General features: G+C 39.3%; 1 protein-coding gene across 1 annotated transcript in view; it reads right to left on the bottom strand.

Annotated features, from left to right (window-relative positions):
- pHCl-1 (pH-sensitive chloride channel 1) overlaps positions 1-12806 on the bottom strand; it is a 137036-nt gene that overhangs the window by 21450 nt on the left and 102780 nt on the right. The window contains exon 2 of the mRNA XM_090164325.1: positions 12648-12695. The gene's annotated coding sequence lies outside the window, so the exon portion shown is untranslated. The remainder of the gene's footprint in view (positions 1-12647; positions 12696-12806) is intronic.

Below are 12806 nucleotides of genomic sequence, written 5' to 3'. Positions count from 1 at the left end.
TACTAACCACTCCGCCACCCCACATATAAACCTGGTAACTGTGGTAAGAATGGGAAAAAGATAATAAACTAAATGTTCATTGTCTATTCCTACTAAAAACACGAAACTAGAAATACGCGAACAGAAAAACTTGCAGACGAAAGACGATTAAAAGTGTAAAAGTTCTACGATAGATGGCGATACTTGTTATCTCCGTTAATTTTTTACTGATCCGCCTTAAACTTGAGACGACCACTCCAGGTTAGCTTGAATCCTCCTAAATTTTAGTATTGTGGGGTGGGGTGCGGGTGCATTTGGTCGACTCCTCATTTGGCCGACTTTTCATTTGGCCGACTGCTCATATGTCCGAATGCCCATTTGGCTGACAGCTCATTTGGTCGACTTTTCAGTCGGCCAAATGAGCAGAACATATGGCCGACTACTCTTTTAGCCGAAATTCTGGTCGGCCAAATAAGCAGCCCATTTGTCCGACTACTCATTTGGCCGACTGCTCATTTGAACGACTGTTATACTACAGCATGTCCTATACTATGTCTTTAGTGTTAGGTTGACTTATAGAACGGGTAATGTAATGGGCACTCCCGTCCAGCCACAACCGCCTCCAGCGGTTCCGTCCAGTCACAGCTGCCGCCAGCCAATGCCGTTCAGACGCCAACACCGCCAACCGTTCCCGTCCAGCCACGACGCTCTAACTTCCGACCCCGAACATTTCTCAAATTCCTGACCAGATTTATAAAATAAAATATTTTTTGGAAGGGAGAACGAGTCCGAATCCGAGTTTACCCGCCGCCCCCCAGCCCCGTTCTTTATAACCAAGCTCCGGATGAGCATTTTATTGTAAATAAAGTAGTTATTTCATTTAATATACAGGGTGTTTTTTTTAGCTCGAAAAAGTGATTTTTTTCAAAAACTATGTTTTCTAGAAAGTTGAAATTTGTACTGTACATTATACGTGCCGGGGGACACTTTCTACCAAAATTGAATCTAAATTTAAATTTTAACCGCTAGGTGCTATAAGAAAATTGTCAATGAGAAAATTGTAGAGCGTCACCGATAACGTACAAATAGTGTTGGCGCGAAAAAAATAGACGTCTTTTTCACTGAAAAAATACGACTTGAAAAAGTGACAAGTTGGGCAAGCTAAAATAACTTTTTTTTTTTAATTACATTGGGAGAGTAGTGTAACTTTATGAAAGTCAGAAATTTGTTAATCTGGTGTTTAATGCAATAAACAACGCTGAAAAATCGGGGAGACAATGGCGAAGAAATTAAATTAATTAATGGCGATTTAAATTACGTAAGATCTGGCGACCTTGCTGGCCAATGTTCCGTACCGTTTCACCCTATTCATCGTTTTGAAATACAGTATTTCACATTTCGGGGGTTATGAGGCGTGGCACTCTTTTTGAAACCACAATCTGGCTCATTTAGCTATTGACTTTTCCTATTAGTTTTTTAATCTAATAGGCCTGTGTTTGCATCTAGTTGTATTCGAAACCTATTTTAACCCTGATAGGCGAGAAGATAAATGGACCACAGGTTTAAAGGTCAGTAAAAACCTTAAATTTATTTAGTATTTAAATAACTGTAATACAAACTGAGTAACATTATTATCGTAATCAATCTTAACTATCATGCCTTAATATTTCAGAGCTGATCGTACGGAACTAGTGGCCATTTACTACGCGGAAGGTGGAAGAAATCTACGACTAGTGAGTGACATCTTTGAGCAACGACATCCAGATAGAAGACCATCCATAACTACTGTAAGGCTAGCTGTAAATGACTTTCACCAGTATGGTAACGTACAATCTCGGTTTCGTGGGCCTGGTCAGCGGGATTTGGACTTTGAAATCACCGTTTTAGCCTATTTTGCCGCATACCCACGTAGTAGTTGTGCCGCGGCGAGTTAGGATTTGGCTTGCAGTAAAACTCGCATTTGGGAAATTTTACATAGTCATAAGTACCATCCTTACAGAGCAACGCTTCGCCACGGTTTACGAGATGGAGACGCTCAACAGCGGCTGGATTTTTGCAACTGGCTGCTAAATTCCGTGCACGACGACCCACAATTCCTCCGCAACATGCTAGTCTCGGATGAATCCTCATTTGCAAGAGACGGCCCTTACAATCACCAAAATAATTATGTTTGGGAAGACACAAATCCACACTGGGGATATGAACACCGTCACCAATTTCAATTTGGGCGCTTGAATGTTTGGATTGGTCTTGTTGGAAACCGGTTAATTGGTCCAGTATTCTTACCACAAAATCTAAATGGCCAGAGTTATTTAGATTTCTTGAGAAATGAGCTAGAACAACAACTTGAGGAACTGCCGTTGGCGCAACGAGCAAGACTGTCGTTTCAGTAAGACGATGCCCCGCCTCATTACCACAGAGCCGTGAGAGATTACCTAAACAACGAATTTCCACAACGATGGATAGGGAGAAACGGTCCCGTACACTGGCCAGCAAGGTCACCCGATCTGACTCCGTTCGATTTCTTTCTTTGGGGCTTCGTCAAGGACAAGGTGCACGCCACTCCGGTTGACACCCTTGAAGAGCTGCGTCAACGAATTGTAAGCGCTTGCCGGGAAGTAACCCCGTAAATGATTAAAGCCGCCTTCGACAATATGATTGTTCGCGCACAAGCCTGCATCGCAGCCGAAGGTGGTATTTTCGAAACGTACTTATAAATTTTGTTTGTAAGTAGATAAATAAAATGTCTTTTTTTTTAAAAAATCCGCATTTTTCATCCTACGAAATTAAATCGTGTAATACCTTGTAGCGACCAATTTTAGTAATATATTAATGTTAGTTAATTCAGAAGCCCAATTTAATTTTTACTCGGTAATACTGTTTTCTTTCCCACGTTAGTCAGAATTTGACCTTGTCGTTTCCAAGAAAGCTTACGGGCTGGGGTAATTTTGGGCCACCTGATGGGGATGCTGGTCGTCACCATCAGGGGGACCCGTGAGAAGTTATTCTTAGCCCTGACTGTTCTCATTGAAGTGACCGCGCCGCGCTTCGGACGGTCACTATGTGAGGGGGGGTTGAAAAAGGTGACCTTGTGGCCAGAGGTAGCCTAAATTCCCCCTTCGTTATTTTATCTCTCTCCGTACATCCATCTTCGGGATTAGCGAGTCCCCCTACTATACGAACAATTCACCGCGAACCCCCTAAAACCCTTTCTCTTTTTCCCACAGTTTATTTTACAACAAGTCCGAATTGAGGGTTGCCAATTATCTTATTCGGAGTATTTCTCCTTTTTGTGTTATATTTTTAAAAATAGTTTTAAGTGAAGTGTGATACATGCCTGGCGTCTCGACGGGGCCATGCTTGACATAATTGCAAACCTTGATTTATTGGGGACGCTACGGCTGACCCTTTGAGGTGTCCCGCTCGTGGGAAAAGAAATTAAATAAGCGTGAATACGCTTTTCTGGCGATTGGTTGGGTCCGGCCACGATTTAAGGTCCGGCTCCTCTGATTGGAGGGAATGTGCGCGCCTCGTGAGCCACGTGACTTGGGCCACGAACAAAACCAGGGTGTTCGCGCCCTTTTGGTCAGACCTGGCTTGGGTCTCACCTGTATTCGATAAGGTCGAAGACTCTCTAAGTTGTCCCGGGAACGGCCTTTAAAAAATGCGAGGTGGCGGAAATCAGTGAAGCCGCGGGATTTTCGACCGCAAGTGCGGGTACCGTTACGGTCTCGCGGAACTAGAGAAGTTCTCGGTCAGAAATGACCAAAGTAAGGCTTCGATTAGTTGTACCCAATTACGGGGAGGCTGCCGCGTATGTGTGCGGGATCGTTGGCATCAAGAGGTGCGGTTAAAGACTCCGAACAACATGGACCACCAATCCGGACCGTAAAAAAGGAATTTTAAAATAAGGAGGGTGGGTGTGGCCATCATTTGTTATTTAAATGTCATATTGTTAAGTGTTTTATTTAGTATGTGTTTAGTGTTTGTAATTGTTTTTATTTGGTTTACCTTCTTTAATTAAATGTTAATAATTAATTTTGAATTTCGTGTAATGGCAACTCTCAATTTAATGTTTAAGCAAATATCCCCTAAACATCCCTTTTCAAACTCGCTAACCCCGGAGGTTACGCGGGAGGGAGGATCAAACCATTGGCCCATGATCAAACTCACCATTGTAGGCTGGGTCGCTGGGTCTCCTTAAGGCTAGGAGGGCGACGCAAGGTTTTGAGTATAAAACTCCCTACAACCTTCTTCGCCTTGATTTTACAGCGGTGTTTATTGCATTAAACACCAGATTAACAAATTTCTGACTTTCATAAAGTTACACTACTCTCCCAATGTAATTCAAAAAAAGGTATTTTAGCTTGCCCAGCCTGTCACTTTTTCAAGTCATATTTTTTCAGTCAACGCTATTTGTACGTTTTCGGTGACGCTCTACAATTTTCTCATTGACAATTTTCTTATAGCACCTAGCGGTTAAAATTTAAATTTTCAAAAAACGTGAAAATATTTATCGATTCAGATGCAATTTTGGTAGAAAGTGTCCCCCGGCACGTATAATGTACAATACAAATTTCAAATTTCTAGAAAACATAGTTTTTTAAAAAATCACCTTTTCCAGCAAAAAAAAACACCCTGTATAGTCGTCTCATTTTCTCTCGATATTTAAACAAGTAAAAAGACTAGTTAGTTTTTCAGTCGGCTAATGGTGTTCTTAGATGTTCTACCAAACTAACATAGTCCACCCGGATCCTTCAAAGTGGAGTACACATTATTCCGCAGATGGAATAGATCCAGGCCAGACCATCCCACCCGAAAGATACGAGAGTTTCGATGGTGACCGCAGTGAAAAGAAACCAATTTTCCCAACCCTCTGGGCTGCTGACCAGAGTGGAGCTGAAGAGGAAGACGACAAGGAAGATGGGGCTAGTGGGTCGGTGCGTGTAAAATCCCAGATCAAGGGACCAAGGACATCCCGTCCTCTCGCGACAAACCGGGGGGTTCCAAGATAGCCGGAACACCAGCAGATTTGAGGTGGCGTTTTCGTAAGGCATTGACGGCACTCTGGCACGAAAGCCGACCAAAGCTTCTTTTGCAACTCAAACCATGGTTGCAAGCGTGCGAGACACATCTTTCGGAGCCCAACCGAAGGAACGGCATTAAACCAGCAGCCAAAGTCTGCAGAACTGATCGAGTGTAGCCGGGCTTTGTCCCTGTCAATGGATGCATGGGCGGGCAACCACGTGATAGATGTATCGAATAGTGGAGCCTCCCACACACGTTTATGAAAACGGAGGCCAAGGGATGGTAAGACCGCTCCTGATAGGAGTTCCCACTAACGAGGAGACTACCCGAGGTGATAATCACCGATTTTGTTGAAACTAGGTGGGTATGTAGACCTTATGGTAACATGAAATTTCACCAAAGGAAAAGTTGCAGTGGACATTAGTTTTGCCATGGCAACTGAAAATGTTTTTGACAACACAGTATGTATATTTTCCCATTGAAAATAACATGGGAATCTGAGCGCTCCCCCCTGTGAAAATTTTAAAAACCAAAAAAATAGATCAAAATTGACAAATGAAATTAATTTTATGATATTTTGATGAATTTTGGTCAATTTGATCAAAATTGATCAGAATCGGTAAAAATGGACAAAAGCGAAATATAAAAATTAAAAGTTGTATTTACCAACTAATCGCCAAATCGACGGTAATAAATGAATTTTATCAAAATTAATAAAATAGAATTTAGTTGTTTGAATTTGATCAAAATTAATAAGTTTAATTAGAATTATTATTATTATTTTTTAGAAGTGCTCAGATTCCCATGTCATTTTCAATGGGAAAATATACATACTGTGTTGTCGAAAACATTTTCGGTTGCCATGGCAAAACTAATTCAATTGGAAACTTTAAAAATTTCGTTGTCTAGATTTCATTTCATTTAATTTAAACTAGCTTCCAGCTTTAAATGTAACCAGAAATATATATATAACAGGGTGACCATTTTTCCTATAATTTAACCATTTTTCCTATATTTTCCTACAATTAGATATTATTTTGTATTTCGCGTGGTTTTTTCGAATTTCCCGCGTGTCTAATTCGCTTTTCGTAATACAGATGCCGCTCAATGTACTAAATCCCTTTGATAAAATGTAAACTACTTCTCCAAAGAACTATACTGAACGGAATTAATAATATCGTCGTCTGCTTAAAAGAAGTTCCTTTTATATTAAAACAAATTTAAATTTTATTTATGCAAATTTTCCCATATGTTCCTATATTATCAAAGATAATACTGCTATACTCTCCTATAAATCGACTGTTGAAATTCCTATATTCCTACAAATTTTTTGGGGTTTTTCAGTGGTCACCCTGATATAATATATAAACCCTGATATAATATATATCTAAGAATATTCTTCTATAGAATAAATTGCTATTTATCATGTAAAATATTAAACAATTTTGTTAGTATAAAAACGAGTTTAAAGGAAATTAATTTTTATGTGTTCATTTAATCATGTGTAGGCCTAAGTCGCATAGTTTTCGATCGAATAGTAAATATATAAAAACAATTCCTATGTAAATCTCGTTTCGGAATGTATTTTATATTAGTAAGGGGTAAATTTTGAGCATTCTGCTATTTACCGGTAAAGGTACATGTTCAATTTTTATAGCGTAGATGACTTTCAATAGTAAAAGACTTTTGGTGGAATAAACTGTAGCTCTACATGTTTTGGCTTACTTGACTGACGAATTGTGCCTTCCACCTAGGAGCAACAAACACAAGGAGAACGCAGCTAGCCTTTAAACACGCTAACGCAGGGTTGTGTACAAATTTCATTGGACGAGCCTTTACGCTGAACGTTTTACAGAAAGACAATTTCAGAATTTTCCCCTTCCGACGGCAGCAGGCGAATATGCGTCTAGCCAATGAAAAATGTACGCGAGAAAATGCACGACTTTTGTCGGGTTGCGTTCTCCTTGTGTGGTGTGGAGTGTTTGTTGCTCCTAGGTGGAAAACGTTTTCGACACTCGCTCGTGTAATAAATATTGTTATCAGGCGTTAGTTGTCTCGTGTGTCATATAAAATCAAAGGCAGATTCGACTCCTTAGCGTTTATCCTATCACGAATAAACTAATGCTGTTTGCATCACCCGCCAGCGCTCCTTCCGATAAAATTGCGAAACGTTTCCCCCCAAAAACCAAGTACGAGCGTAAACACTTAAAGGGGAACGGTCAAGCTTTAACCAGTTAGATAGACCTATAGCCCATTAAAAACTAAAATTTATGGAGAAAACCGCATCAAAAAATATTGAGTGTTTAATTTTTAATATAATAAAGAAATTTCGGGAAATCGAAAAGCGCACGTCCGCCGCGACACCTGGTGAGAAGTCGGCGAGACAGAAAAACAACGTAGAAGTGCTCACTGCTGAAGACGCAAAAAATTTGTTTCGCACGCGCGGCGCGTTCCAGTTATAAGAGTCTTAAGCCTAAATTGGGCGATTTTAAAAGTTAGGATAGTTCGCAAATCGATCATACGGGGTTAGGGGCGCTGGCGGCAGCCCCTAAGATGGCGGCGAAAATTCAAACCCAAACACCTGGCGTTATTTTTCGTTTCATCTTTTTGGGCCAAAAGCTATTTTTCAAGCCAAAAAAAGGTACGTGTTAGTATATTGAAAGTCTTGTTAATCTTTTGACACGGAAATAAGGCCATATTTGGAAAAGCTTGGCCATTTCCCTTTAAGATGTCGAGGCACGGTTTTTCATATTTTAGAAGGTTAGATTACAACGCTATATCAGTAATAGAAACGATTGTCTTCTCCCACCCGTAATTTTATGTTGGTTTGTCAACAGCTCCGTCTATCCCAGATAAATAGAGCCTCGTTAAAAAATAAATACACAATGGTGTGGTTTATTTATAAATTATGAAATAATTTAATAAAATCTATTTACTTTTATAACTTAAAAAATAATATTTTCAGTAATTAAATTACGGTTATCTTTACTCTATGTAATTAACAACATTAATAAATAGATTATCTAAATGGCGCTCTGGTGCATTAACGATAAAAGAGGACTGACTTATGGGTGCAATCCGACTTAAATTCACGTAATTTGCGAATGACCCCTATTGTAAAGCATTGTACGGTAAACAAAAGGAAAAAAAAATTTCTAAACTAGGTTACCCTTCTTAGAGAAACTACAATATGTTATTTGGCTTCTGTTTTATGTAATTACATTACAAAGAAATAAAGCAAAGATGTACGATAAAGTTTTCTCTTGAAGAAAATAAGCGCTTCGCGTGTTTTCTTCCGGAATAAACGGTGGGTCAACAGTAAATCAAACAGTTGAAACAAAATACGTTAGGCCAAAATTTCCTTTTTTTGGCTCTTCCAAATAAAAACACTCAAAACGGCACCCAAGCCATTATTGTTTATCCCTCGCTAAAGCTAAATAAAAACTAGTGATAAACACTAGAATTTAGACCTAGTACGTTAAGCATCTAACAACCCAAATAAAGCGAGCATCGAACGCAAAAAGTAAAAGCGTAATAACAAAGATTTTGCTTTCTCGCGCAATTTAACAGTCATCCGAGCACAATGAAGTGAACTGACCAACTAGGAATGAAAAGCTACGAATCAAAGAGCGTTAAACTCTTACAGATTATTATTTCTTACTCCGTCCGCCTTGACCTCCCGTCTCTTTGCTAGTGGCTAGTGTGCTTTACAGCAGGTATGAGTATAGTTCTAAACCTAATTAAATACGGGTATAAGAAGACCATTCGCCCAAACTCTAGACGCAAAACCCTTGTTCTGGATGGTATAGCCAACGCTCGGGATTAATAACCAGCATTCTCATGGATCGCGTGTTTGGAGGAGGTGGACCGCTATAATCTAAAAGAAAATGAGCATATCTTTTAAAGGAATAGAACGCATTGTATTCATCCTTATGACACACGAAGGGCACCTGCCCAGGGCCTCTTTCCAAAGGGCGCCTCGCGGGGGTCCGCGAAAGAGTTTTAGTTGTAAAGACCAGATATAACTTGGCGAAACTGCATTCATCTTATATGAGCTTTTGTAGCATTGTGCGAACACATTTGACATCGTGTATCCGGTTTTACTACAATAACTATATTACTTGATAAAAAACGGTGTTGTAAATCTAAAATATATTCGCAATTAATGTTACTAAAAGGGCCTCTATCTACATCATGCTAAGGGCCCTGAAAATCCTTAATATGGTTTTGCAATATGAGGTTCCTTTAAGTTATCCCTGATTGCCTACACTCCCACTCGCGAGAATGCTGCCAGAATAGAGCCTAGCGCCGCCGATTCAACACCGCCGCCGCCGAGTCCTTTACTTTATGGCAAGCCACTGACGCCGCCGCCAATAAATTTTAATCTAGCCGCCGAATTATTTTTGAGATTTTTTTTCCTTCAAAAACATTTTTTTTCCAAATTTTCAAAAGGGGGAGAAATTTTTACCCTTCACGCCGCCGCCGCCGCCGCCGAAATGATTCAACGCCGATATCGAAAAGTTTGAATCGATTTAAAATTGTAATTATCTTAGTTGGTTAAAATTAGCGTTTATCTTGCGCAGAGTAATTTTCTAAATAAAAAATTTATGAAAACCACGAAATTTTTAAAGCTTGTGCACCCAGAATATGGAAGAATAAATTTTTCCATTTTAGCAGCATAGAGTCGTGGTAGTAAAAACCATGGACCAAGAAACTAAGGGGACTCACTGTTTCCGATATTTGGACACGGTAGGCGTGGCTTAAAAAGGAAGGCTTACTGAAGTACGCCAGCCCCTTTGAAACACCTCAAGAATTCTATACAACTATCACTATGACAGTACGCGCGAGAAAGTTAGGTTAGGCTTAGTTCATTAAATTTTTAAGATTGGAAATGAAATGGATTCCAGTGAATTTTATTAAAAAATCTCAGCTATACTCGGCTTGTACTGGTTAAAATTACTTAACACCATTACTTAAACTTTTAAAGAACCAATTTATAAAATACAAATTTTAAAACTTACTAAGCCTCTTCATTTAACCGACAACAACGCGGCGCCATTTTGTCAAAATTGAACGTGAACGCTCCAGCTTCTCTACCAAACTACGTCGGAAACCGACTTTAGCGACGCCAAATTTGTCCACAATGAACTAAAATTAACCGTAAATTTCCTATTCCCAGTATTAACGCGTGCTTTTTAAAGCCTGAACAGTGAGTCCTCTTAGATTCTTGGTCCATGGACAAACTCTATAATAGACTTTGACGACGATTTGATTGAAAAACGGGTTTCAAATGCAAAATTCAAGCGAGAACCTGTAGAGATTGGGAAAGCTCATTTAATGAAGAAAATAAATAACAGAAGTCTAACAATGTGATTTCTTAAAAATAAAACGGAGTTTTATTCGACTTCAACCTGTCGCCATCTAGCGAGCGAAATAAGTACATCACGTACCGCTAACATACGTCTATTTTTAGTGCGGTAACAAGAAAGAAAAATATTAAGTTGAACATTTAAGAGAGCCAGCCAGAGAAAGCGAGAGAAGTAACGTGTTCCTTTTTCAGCCTTTAGCAAATTGCGAGGCTCGCAATGAATGAATGATAATGGCCCAGAAGGTTAAAAAAAAGAGAGAGATATATATAGCGACATTAGGAAAAGGGTATATAAGAATGGCTAACCTAAAGAACACTAGACCATTTGGGCTGGGCCACATTTTGTCCCTCCACCACCGCTACTCTTTCTCTTATCTTCTTTGGTATAGATTAAAGAACGCCCTCTGGTGGGCCATATCGCAAATAGGGCAGCGGTGGCCTGGTTTTTTTTGTGTGAAAAAACTACGAAGGAACAAATTGTCCATCTATTTAAAACTGCAATATTCGAGGTTTTTCGATTCTAATCGCTGGTAATCACGAATTCTCGAAGTTTTTTAGAATTGATCGACCGGGTTGCGTAATTTCTGACAAAACACGGAAGAAACACGAGGGGAAGGGGTAAAGTATGCGCGCGTCGAACCATCACTGTCATTAGCGATGAAATTCGTATTAAGTTTTAGAAAAAAGAACTTTGCGCAGATTCTCATCCGGAAGCTGAGCGAACATCCGTCCATATAGATCCAGATAATATTTTAAAAGATGGATTAGATAGGAGGTTCCTTCTCCCAGACAAACCCCTTTAAACGCGCCATTAATAATGAATACGAAACTAAATTGTGAGGGAACGAGGGCGACCCCATTTCGTATCAGCGAAATTATAGAGCGTCACCTAACGGCGCGCCTTACTATTAAACTTCGATATTTTTATATTTGGGGTTCGATTAAAATAAATATGCAAGGCCGAAATACGATTAACCTTATTTTTTGCATTGATCTCCTTCTAAAGAAATATTCACATTTGAGCCAATTTTTTTGGCAAGACGTTGTTGGATAATCCTCGTTGTTGGACAATCCTGGTTGTGATGGTTGTCCAAAGCAACGTAGAATCGGGTTGTACGTTTGTTTTGGCCATTGGCCATTTTGGGAAATTCCGCTTACCGCCTGTGTACAAAGGCTTCACTGAAATCCCACGTATGCTAATTGTCTTAAGTATTTAGTTTTTACGTAATTATTTTGAATTTTTATGCATAAAATAAAATAACTATCAATAAATCCATTAAGTTTAACGACAATTAAGTTTATTTTCGCGCTATTCTTCGTTCGTGTGAACAACAAAAAAACAACTCTTCCAGTCAATGACTTCGTTGACTAGAGCAGCCGGTTCATAAACATGAAATTTTGCAAGAAGAAGCAAAAATGTTGGCTTAGTTGTGTTGTGCTCAATTAATAGCAAAGTTAGTTTGTTAAATACACGTTCCAAAACTTTCTGTTATAATTTAATCATTCATCTTTTATATTGCCAAATTAAACTTTATTTTTATCCTTGAGCGTGTTTCTCTTTTTAGTAAGACTTGGGTGCTCCGTAAAATAAAATCTGGTGGCGTAGGTAATTATCAGCTAGTGCACCTTAGGCCCAAATCATCTAGCGACTTTTAATGCCTTTCAACAGGTAACGGGGTTCAGTTGCTTATGAGGGTGGTGGAAAGCCCTTTATGCCACGTGAACCAACAACTCCTACACTAACTATTACCGTTAATCTCAACAAGTTTTAATTAAAAGCGGAAACCGAAGACACTCAAAGAAAAACCCCTTAAACCAGTGGGGGAGACAACTTGCAAACTCAACGCGGGAGTAGGTGTTCCGAGTTTTCACCCACAACATGGATTAAACACTAAAGGATGTTCCACGGGCTAGCTTCCTAAGGCAAAGTCCTCGTTAGCTAGGTGTTATTTTTTGTTTTTCTTCTATCCAGGGGCACCGGATATGAGTTTGTAGCGCCATCTGTTATTTTTTGGAACTTTTATACCGTGATTTTTAGAATTCGTCTTCTATTTTTTCGATACCATTCTTTATTTAAAAGCACGTGAGTTTGTTTGCCCCTGGATAGAGCGGAGAGAAAAATAAATTTCCGGTTTTTCGACCATGGAACATCCTTTAGTGTTTAATCCATGCCCACAAGCTGCGTTATGAAAGTGCTAACCACATTGCCGCCCCACGCAGCGTATGCGTGATCCCATTACTTAAATTACCTTTATTAGAAAATAGTGTTTACCTTTCGAAGTGTCTGAGGGTACGGATTTCAGCTAACGAGCCGCATTTTCTGTAAAGAGAAATCAAAGAAAATTCATAAATATATGAATGCTATAAATCGATCACTTAAAGAACATCCCGATTTAAAATAATGGTGCATTTATTTTTAAATTAAACTTTT

Source organism: Leiobunum rupestre, chromosome 11 (genome assembly GCF_980474605.1).
Source record: "Leiobunum rupestre chromosome 11, qqLeiRupe1.1.hap1, whole genome shotgun sequence".
NCBI lineage: Eukaryota > Metazoa > Arthropoda > Arachnida > Opiliones > Sclerosomatidae > Leiobunum > Leiobunum rupestre.
This window is presented reverse-complemented; position numbering and strand designations above follow the sequence as displayed.